Genomic DNA, 10,726 nt, shown 5'->3' with positions numbered 1-10,726 from the left:
AACCTAATAAAACAAGGACCCTTGCCTACAGTCGAGGGCCTTCACTTTCGAATGTCCCCTCCCTCTGTAAAGAGAACTTTCATACTATTCTTCCTTTCTGATCTCATACTCTAATAAACTTTTGCCTGCTGCTCATTTTCTTCTGTCCTCCTCTTCATTCTTCAAAGAGGTGAGACAACGAACCCCAGATATGGAGGTAAAAAATCCTGCCACACAACCACCCGGAAGCTCTCCAAATCCTGTCTTTTGGGTTTTTGAGGAGGCGTCATTACAGAGATATGACCCACTAAACCATTTGGCCATTTGCGAATGATACAACCTCCATCACCTCTCCTGTTCCTGGAGGTCAAGGGGGTGGGACTGAAAATTCCAATCCTCTAATCACCTGATTGGTTCCCCTGGCAACTAGCCCCATCTTTAAATGTTTCCCAAAGTCACCTCATTTACATAAACTGAGGTGTGGCTGAAAGGAGTTTTTAGTGCTTATCCAGACATCTTTATAGCTTTTATCACTTCAGAAATTCCCAGGATTCGAAGAGCTCTGTGCCAGGAATAGGGGCAAAGACCAAAGTGTCAGGTTGGCTGCTTCTGGGTGATGAGGTACATTCATGGTAATGGGAGTAAATTCTGTGGGTGTGAGTCCATTGGTATGCTTCTTTACTGATTGGAGTTCCTTTGTCAAAAGTAATTATTGTAGGAGGTTTCATGATGATGAGTGAAATGTTCTACAAGCCTATACAGGTTGGCAGAAGAATTGTGGGCAAGGAAGGCAACGCATACCTGGAATACATGTCTATTCCAGTAAAGAAGTTGTTGCTGCCTCCATGATGAAAGGATCCAGCAGTCAGTTTGTTGTTAGGGGGTCGGTTTAGCACAGGTGAGGAATGGTACCATCAGGGAGGCCTCAGTATTGGTGTCATGTTATGGTCAAGATAGGCATTCACTACAGTCAGTAGCCAAATTAGCCTTGCTGAGGAAAAGTCGGTGTTTCTACTTCCTTATTATTCACTTCCTGCCATACTGCAGGCATTTTTTTCTATGTCTTTCTAGGAAAACAAATTCTTTGAAAATGTGGGTTTTTAAAAATTTTTCGTAATTTTTTAAATTTATTTTTGAGAGACAGAGAGAGAGAGAGAGACAGTGTGAGTTGGTGAGGGGCAGAAGTAGGTTCCAGGCTCCGAGCTGTCATCAAAGTACGAACTGTGAAACAAAGACCTGAGCCAAAGTCAGGCACTCAACCGACTGAGTCAACCCAGGTGCCCCTAAAATATGCTTTAATAGACATTTAATTTGTTTCCTATGTCATGTTTTCTTTGTGAGTAGAGTGACATCAATTTGATTAAGCTGTAAGCTTGAGTCCCAGTCAGATGAGTTTTATTTTTGAATCAAATATAAAATAATCTTTTAGAATTTGGGCTTCTAGAGAAACAATAGTGTTAGTATTCTTGATTATTGGCCGCTGTGTGACTTTACTTCTTACAGTTTTATTCACTTATATTGAATTGGGTTTGCAATTTTTATTCTGTTTTGCCCCTTTCATTAGAAACAACATGACTGAGGTTTAACTAAAGTAGCTTCAGGCTGTATTAGGCAAAGTTGAATTGACTTTGCACAGCTTGGGGTCTTCAAGTCTTTGGATGATTAGCTATGAACAGCTAGTCCCTGGGGCTTGTGGTCCATCAGGCTATTTTTAAAGGTACTCCTTTGTCAAAGGAAAACACCACAGGGCGTAGCCCGTGCATTGCCTTCTACCATTTTGTGTTTCCCCAGGCTTTTAAAATAAACTCTAAATGCATCTTCTATAGAAATACTTCCTAAAGAAACTTCCACTACCTATGCCATTGTGTGTTCCTTACATGTAAGTATTTGGGATCTTTGTATATATTGACTGGGTACGTTTTTTTTTTTTCCCCACCCATTGTTGTTGTTATGTTTATTTTGCTTATCCTGCTACTCCTCCTAATTCTGGATTCTTTATTTATCCATTTGGCTTTTACTATAATGTGAACTCTCAAGAATAGGGTTTGGGGTAGGTAAAAATGGTACTGAAGCAAAGACTATTGGCTTCCAAATCAGTCACTTCACAATGTAGGTCCTCATTTGTGTTATATTAGATGACGGAATATTTGTTAAAAGGAATAATCTTTAATGATAAACTGTCATGTGTTAGCCTCTTTCATATGAGAGGATATAATTTTTGAAAAGGGGCCCATCAGGAGTTTCTGATTTATAGAAACTATAGATTTATAGATTTATAACTACTCATAGAATTAATAGATTTCACTGTTGTCACTCATGTTTGACTTTTATTCTTCTCTTCCTATCCATTGTCCTCAATGCCTTGCACATTTTTTTTTTCATAGTTGGCACTCATTCAACATTTGTTAAGGATACAGTAACTTATACAATTTTTTAAACTTCTACTTAATTAAAAGAAAACACACTGATAGACTTTACCTTCTTCTCAACAGATTTTCCAACCCCACAAAGCAGGCAAGCAAACACAATCCCCTTTGAATGCATACTTCCTACATAAGAATTGTGGGAAGAAACAAGACATTATGAGGCCAAGTCCAAGAATAAATTATGTCTGGGAATGAAGAAGGCATGCTGTCTGGGATTGATTTGATAGCACAAGAGAAAATTAAAGTGGAAGAGAAGGTTCTCGCCGGATTTTGAACTCATCTCTTTGGAGTATTGGCCTACAAAATATTGATGGATTTGGTGAGATGATCTCACTTAGGCAAGCTTTCGGGAGGCTTGTCTGCCTGATATAACATGAAATATCAATACCTCGTCAACATGGTCTAAAGTCGTCAAGCAGAAGGCTTAGAAGACCAGATGACACAAGCTTCCATCTTAGAGCTTGCGACTATCATTGAAGCTACTCTTGCAATCTCTTCCCCTCTCCCACTGTCCACAGCTATTTCAGGTGGACCGGAAATCAGATAAAAGATTTTCTGATAACAGAAAAATATAAGTCTATACTATGCACTTTCACATTGATTTTACTTAATTGAGCATTTTATCATACACTGCTGTATTTTCTTTTGCTGTCTTATTTTATCAATAAAACTACAAGCTGACCTAATGCACTGCATTTGGTTTATGTATCTTTTGATTGCTTCTTCTCTCTCCGCCTCCAACTTCTAAGTTATGATGTATGAACTGGTCTGAATTGCTAATAAGGGGGAAAATGCATTTCAGTTCATTTTCTCCCATCTAAGAGCTCCTTAAGGGGAGATGTTATGTTTTATTCGTCTATGTATCTCTGGGGCCTATCATGAGCCTAGTGTGTATTAGGTACTCAACACATATTCTTTGAATGGAAAGGAAAGTTAAAAAAAAAAAATGAATGGATGTACATATGGATGAACAAATACGTCTAAAATATGTCTAATTTAAATTATCAAAGACAGTCATGAAAATACAATTATGGTAGAGGGCCTAGCCTTCTGGGACCCTGCAATGCCAAATTTGGATCTTGGTCCTATCGGCTCTCTGCCTTGAATAAAGACAATTATTGGTGGTGGGCCATGTCTCTATAAATATGTGGTTTTAATGTTGGCCTTGGTCTGTTGGGATTAGAGAAGAGTAGAAAGAACTTGGGCTTTTGCCTTAAACAAAAGAAAGATAGGCTAGTTGTAATATGAATAGAGAAAGACATGTCCATGCATAAATTGAAATTGCGGGATAGGCTAAGCGCTGTTTTTTCTATGCAGAGAGACATGATCTTGTGCAGCTGAGAGTGAATTATAGGAAGTAGTCGGGGGCTTTATAATCAGTATTGGATGCCACACCATTGAACTAGTAGCTTTGTTGCTGGCATTTGGAATTTTTGTCCTAAATCACAAAGATTCCTTCGACGTGTAAGAGTGTCTGTATTACAGGGGAATGGCTACCAAGGGATGCCCTGGTCACACCAATCCAATGACAGCGACCACATTTACTGATTTTCTATGCCATGTTTTAAGACCTGCTTGTCTTTTCAAGAAATTCTGATATTTTGTTATTCTTGGTCAAGTGGCCATGGTAATAAGACCAAACTATTAACAATGGTTTTGGCTGCTTAATCCTACTGGGTGGAATGCTCAGAGTTATCCTAGAATTTGGAAAACTACAACTTCCATTCCAACTTTGGTATGCCTACATGCAGTATTCAATGGATGTATGTAGAAAAACTTATGTCAGTGGGCAGTGCTATAAAATGCTTGTGACCATGATTTTAGTGCCTACCACCTATTTTCAGTTTTTCCTCATTTATTTTCCTTCTATTTATATAGAGTTGTAATCTCCAACAAGCAGCACTGGCCTCCCACATTATTTATTGTTTCAATATAGGGGACAATTACATATAATTAGCTGGATGACACTACTCGTTTGCTGTTGGAATTTGCTATGAATGCATTTGCTTCTTCGGGGAGTTGCTTTCTATTTCCTGCACTACTGCTCCGGTGCTGTTTAGAGAGACCTATCTTTTTTTCCCTCCTTATTTATTGCTTCATTGGTCCGAGGCAGGAAGAAAGCATATGAAAATCAGTACGCAACAGCCTGTGAATAACTATCACGGGAGTCAGAGAAAGAGTTGCATACCAATTAGAAAACACACAAATAGGCACCAGGTAAGCTCTCAACAACATATTCATTTATGGGTGAAGAAATCCAGGTAAATTTGTCAGCTCCTTGTGATATTGTATGGAAACCATCGTTGGATGCCATGAAATATGTGATTTGTGTAGTATCTTACTTCTCCATAATGATGTGTTCTGCACAATTTGATTTTCCAGATGGCTAAAGGTCACTACTTTGTTGCGAAACTTTAAAATAATTAGCATTTTTCCAAAAAGTTGATTCTCTAACTTTTGTTAGCTTTTCTTCTACCTTTTAAAATAGTTCACAGGACATAACTGAACCTACCATGAGATTTTCCAAAATATGATCTTAAGCCTGGCTATACCCATAGGATAGATTCTTAGACCCACTGGAGCTTGAGTAATGAGGATAAATGATCCAATATTTCTGAAGTCCTGTCCATGTGGCAAGCTCTGTGTATAAGGAAATCTCTTTTTCAAAAGTTGGATAGAGCATGCTTTGGAGATCTGCTATTTAAGCCAGTAGTTTTCATTAGGTTATAGCTGTCCATCCTGCAACTCTATCTGTGCAAGAGTGCAATCTCATTTATGCTAATCTCTCCCAAGTGCTTATCTTTGTCTCCTACCTGATTTCCTTCCATCTCATATTTCTACCTCTTTGGCCTCCTTTATCCACATCTTCTTTAGATTGTGGTCATATTTATCCTTGACCTCCTGGATTGGCTTTCTCACGTAGCCAGAGTAATCTCACCTTGCCCTCTCTATAGTATTCTTTAGATGAGATTATCCCAATTGCTTATAATTAGGATATGATGGCTTACTACTCATTCCACTTTAACATTGACAACCACATAGGTTTTTTTTTAAGTTTATTTATTTATTTTTGAGAGAGAGAAAGAGAGAGAAAAAGAGGGAGCACAAGTGGGGAAGGGGCAGAGAGAGAGGGAGACACAGAATCTGAAGTGGGCTCCAGGCTCTGAGCTGTCAGTACAGAGCCCAATGCAGGGGCTGAACCCATGAACTGTGAGATCATGACCTGATCCCAAATCAGAGCTTAGCCAACTGAGCCATCCAGACACCCTGGCAACCATAGTTTTTAGAAAGATCATAAGGGCTTTCTTTCTAATTAAATTAAGTATGCTACATTCTTCCTTGCTCCTTTAGTGCACATTGAATGCTGATGACCACTCCCATCTTTAGGATCATGGAATATCATATACAGAAGAGTTGGAAGAAGTCGAAGAAATGATATAATCTAATGCTTCCATTTTACTCATATAAAATGGAGCTCAGGAAAACAAAGTTGTTGGTCCAGACATACAGCTAACAGCTGGGATAAGATCCCATAGTTCCTAATTCAAGTTAACATTCTTTCCACATTCTATTACTTTTAAAAGCTTTTGTCCCCTAATTTCTGTATCCTAGTTCTTACTTTTATACCTTTCCTGTTTCCTTTGTAACTTCTCTTCTGAGGCCTACTGTTCTTAGCCACTGTTGCCCTCCAAGGATCCAAATACATAGTCATTATATACTCACATCTCTGAGAACCACTCACAAGCATAGAATCTACTGTGTAGGCTTTGGTGTGAACAAATCCCAAATCTGATTTTCCACTTAGTATCATCACAAAATCTCTTCTCATAGATGCCTTTAATTTCGTTTTATTTTGCGGTCACAGATGGTGAGCCTTTCCCTTGGCCAGAAGTTTTAACTTTATGTCTTCACTGAGAAGTGAAAGGAACATGGATGGCAGAGGACATGCCTTCAGTTCTCATGAGAAAACAACCCTAATTTCCTTACTGTTAATGGGAATCCACACAGTTTCTTAGTACTAGTTATTAAGAACAGCCCTTTACCCAAAGCTAGGGCACAGCAAAATATTCAATAATGCATTTCCTATGCCTTTGAATATCAACCTGAAAACAGAAAGAAGTTAAACACTTTGTTCAATCATTTATTAAAATGAAAGTAGCATCCTGGGGCTACAGAAACATAGGGAGCCATTGCCATGTTCGATTTATTTTTAGCTGTTGTCAATTGTACATGAAAAAGATCCTAGTGTGCAGTCCCTTCCTGCTGACATTTCCACTAGGTAATTTACCTTTTGCTCCACTCTTTCTGGAGAACCCTCCAGTTATTTTGTGAGATAAACAATAGATGCTTTTGCTTCAGTGAACTTTTGCTTGAGCTTAATGACCTGCTCTGACTAGATGCAGTCTCTTCACTCCTGTAAAAAAGAAAATGTTATTACTAACACCCCTTTGCTTAGCAATTGCTTCTCAGCGCTCAGTTTATTTTAGCTTTGGGGTAATACTGTGCATTGGCTTCACCAATGTTTCCCTTTCAGTGGGTCACAGATATCCACATCTGAAAGGTTTTAGTAGAAGTCGGTATAGCATCATGGATGAGCTCAAGGGGTATGGAGTAAAACAGTCTACGGGGGGATCAGTTGAGATAATCCAAGCAAAAAAGAGTTGGTATAGTTCTAATATATAGTAAATACTAAATCTTGGTTATTTTCAAGATATTAGTAACACATATTAGTGATTTTAATCATTATTCTAAACATTATAGTACTCTGGTTTTGGGATTCTGCCAGAAATAAGTCTGGCAACATCAGTCATTTCTTTTTATCAAGTGTTTATTGTTTGAAATTGAAGGAGAAAAGAGCTGGACTTTGGGCTGGCATGCAGGTATGTATATGTAGTATGTATTTAATTTGTTCACTTAAGTATACTACACAACTAGAATCTCAAACAAGTCATGAGTATGCAGATCAGTGGATTATCACAAGGTAAACATATTTGTATAACCACCATCCACATCAAGGGCTAGAATGTTATCAGCATCTCGGAGGTCCTTCTTGTCTCTACCTAACCATTGACTCCCACTCCTCTGTCTTCCCTAAAGGTAATCCTTATCCTAAATTCTAATACCATATATTATATTTACCTGCTTTTGAACTATGTATAAACTGGAATTATACACAGTACACGTTATATTGTTTTATTTTTACTCATAATTGGGAAATTCATCAATGCTCTTGTATGAGATGGTAGCTTCATTTCATTGCTTTATTCCTTTGTATCATTTATTAAGTATAGTGCTGATGGACATTTGGGTTCTTTCCAGGCTTTAGCTATTTCATATAATGTTCTTTAACGTATAAGCTAACAAGCTAATGCCACAGTTTCATTGGTGTAGAGAGGAGACACAAGATTTCTGGGTCAGAAACAAAGGACATATGACTCACAGCACAGCAAGCAGCATGAGCTTCATGTTTGTGTCCCCAGACTGATGGGGCAACATAGAGGAACACTGATGAATGGTGGTCGGCAATGGGTTTGTGTGGCAATGGTGGAATCTGAAGCTTAGGAAAGCTAATTCTTTTTAAATGGGCTACAAGCAAACCTACCCCTTGTACTTACTAGAGGGAGACATCATGTTTATTATATTGGACAGTAAATGACTATTCTCCCTTAATCCTGAGTGAGACACTATTTTCCAAGGTTGTTTTCAATACAGACATCCTTAAAAAGCACATCCTCAGCAAAGGGCTATTTGGGCTTTGTCTGCAAAATGTACAGAACGGCAAGAGACACTTGGAAATTTGTCTCCCCAAAATATCCACACCTCTTTTCTTGACTGTTTTTGCATCCAGCAATCGCTTTCATGAGTATACTACTCTCAACCACTCTAATTATAACCTTGCCAGCAGAGGTTGGCAACAAATCCATTCAATTTTTCTCATACAGTGTTTAATTAAGGCTGCCATCAACAGGGTTCCAACCGGGAGGATGAGGCCACTCTGCAGTATTCATTTCTACCATGCCACCTGGGGCCAGGGACTGACTCAGGCAACCAAACAAATCCCCAAACTCATCAGTCTACCTTATAAAGGCAGATGATGTTTTCCTTAAAAGTTTGCATTGACTCTTCCATTTGGGGCAAGGCATTAATCAAGGTAGAGTAGAATGTATTAACAATTACAAAGGCTACACCTTGAGCAAAGAGGAAGTCTAGGCCCATTCTGTCCTCCATAGCAGCCTTGGCCAGCGAATCGAGGCTGATCTGAATGCCTTTCAGGGCTAGGGTGGTTTCACTCATGACTTCATATAAAATTAAGAATAGATTCTTTACCGTCTTTTCTAACTGGATGACTCCCATTGTAGGAAAAATTGCAAAACAGTACTCGTAAATAAAAAATCTATTTAAACTTCGATATAAAACATGTTTAAAAATCAATTTGTTGAAAGTTACTCCACCCGCCTTTGTGCACGAACATGATTTTGCTTCTGTCCAACATGAAAAGTACACATTTGTGTAAATGCATTCATATCGATACATTTTACTTGTATATAATTAACCTGTATGGGTTGAGCTTCTCTTTTGATTTTTCTCGCTCTTCTCACATTGTGGGTTTGATGAATAGGACAGCTCTCACAATAATGTGAAGTAAATTAAAAACATGAAAAATGCCAAACATACCTACTTATTTCTAGCCTTCTCATTTTGCAAAGCGAGCGAGCTCATGTTGGCATTGCCTAGAGGCAGCTTGGGAAGCCCCAAGACAGGTTAGTGCGAAAGATATTTTATTACTGTGATTTGGGGGCTTGAATTTGAAAAAAGGCAAGATTAAAAATAATTGTCAAAGCAGAAAAGACATGAACTAAGTCACAGGTGTATAAAGACAGTGTTTGAGGTAATATTTAAGATAAACACACTTTACTTAAGATAAACACTTTGTTGCTTTGTGCCAAATAATAAAGAATTTTAGGGTCTGTGGGATTTTTCAGAAGTGACTTATTAAAAATTATTCAAAAACATGCAAAAAAAAAGTCACTAAAATTTAACAGGCTCTCATGATATAAGGAATGTTTGTTATTCAGGCAAACTATACAGAAGACACAGATTTAAAAAAAAAATATTTTAACAGCAAGTAAACCAAATTCTAGTTTTATCCCTTGGTATACAACTGATATAAAACTTTTTTTTCTATTTCAGCAAGCAAGTTCTTCATCTCATGAATAAAGCCATAAACGTCGAACCAACTTTGTAAAATTTTACACATTTTAATGTTTCTTTCAAACTCATTATTTGCAAGTCTTTTACATCAAGGCAAATAACTATCCTTCGAATCGGCTATGACTTAACTATGTTGTTTACTATCTTTGTTGTTTTCACCTACTGCCCCAAAGAAGCAATTTTAGTTTAAGACACAATTATAGTCTTTTCCTCAATGAGATACCCACTTTACTTTCATTCATATATTTTTTGGCAACTCCTGTAAACAGCACAGTTCTCTCCAGACAGAATGGCTGCAACTTCTAAGCAAAATCATTAGCTTCTGTTCCCCACACAGCACAGAAAAAGCTGGGAAGCAGGTAAATAACCACGCTCAGTCATATGTGAGCACTGATTAGTGCAACAGAGCTCCAGGAAGGACCATTTGTGATTCATGAGCACACATGAAATATTTCCATTCAGTGGTGAACACTGTTTTACATCTCTTAAAAGGACAAATATGAACATGCATACCATTATGACCCAATGTTGTTCATCCATTCTTTCCAACCTTACCTGACAGCCACTTCATAATGTATAAAAACAGGAGGCAAATCTGTATATGGGTTAAAACCAAGCTAGCAACTCAACTCAGTACGTCTGTCAGAGATACGACCCACATTTTTACTGAGATAATGCAAAGGAATTGTGTCAATCATTATGATCTCTAGCATTATAAGAACGAATCCACTTTTATCAACTATCACTCATAATTTACTTATTTGAAAATATAATCGTCAGACATAATTTTAAAACGTTTATTGCAAGCTATGATATTTAATTTGAACAGCAGAATAATTTAGTGCGTTTAGTTAGTGAACATTTAGTTTTCCATTAGAAAATAAAGCCCAATCTTGAAAAATATTTTGTGTCATTATGCTTTTTACTATTGTAAGGCATATATATGTTTTACTTCATGCATTCATTTATTTGTTTGTTTATTTATTGTGGTTGAAAGTACCCCAGTGGGATTCTATTCTTTAGCATTCGATGATGAGGAGACTCCTTACATGCATGCCTGTCTCTATTGGAGACTTTCAATCTTGTGGTCGCACCTCCCCTGTCTTTTT

The 10,726-nt window shown here is 37.7% G+C and overlaps 1 long non-coding RNA gene across 1 annotated transcript; it reads left to right on the top strand.

Moving 5' to 3' along the window:
- Positions 1–432: 432 nt before the first annotated feature.
- LOC122239297 lies at positions 433–3,081 on the top strand. The gene is made up of 3 exons (XR_006218255.1): positions 433–600; positions 1,771–1,858; positions 2,472–3,081. It is a non-coding gene; the product is annotated as an uncharacterized LOC122239297 (long non-coding RNA).
- The last annotated feature ends 7,645 nt before the right edge of the window (positions 3,082–10,726 follow it).

The sequence above is a fragment of the Panthera tigris genome, chromosome B3 (assembly GCF_018350195.1).
Source record: "Panthera tigris isolate Pti1 chromosome B3, P.tigris_Pti1_mat1.1, whole genome shotgun sequence".
Lineage (NCBI taxonomy): Eukaryota > Metazoa > Chordata > Mammalia > Carnivora > Felidae > Panthera > Panthera tigris.
The sequence above is the reverse complement of the archived record's forward strand: the minus strand, read 5'-3'. Positions and strand labels throughout refer to the sequence as shown.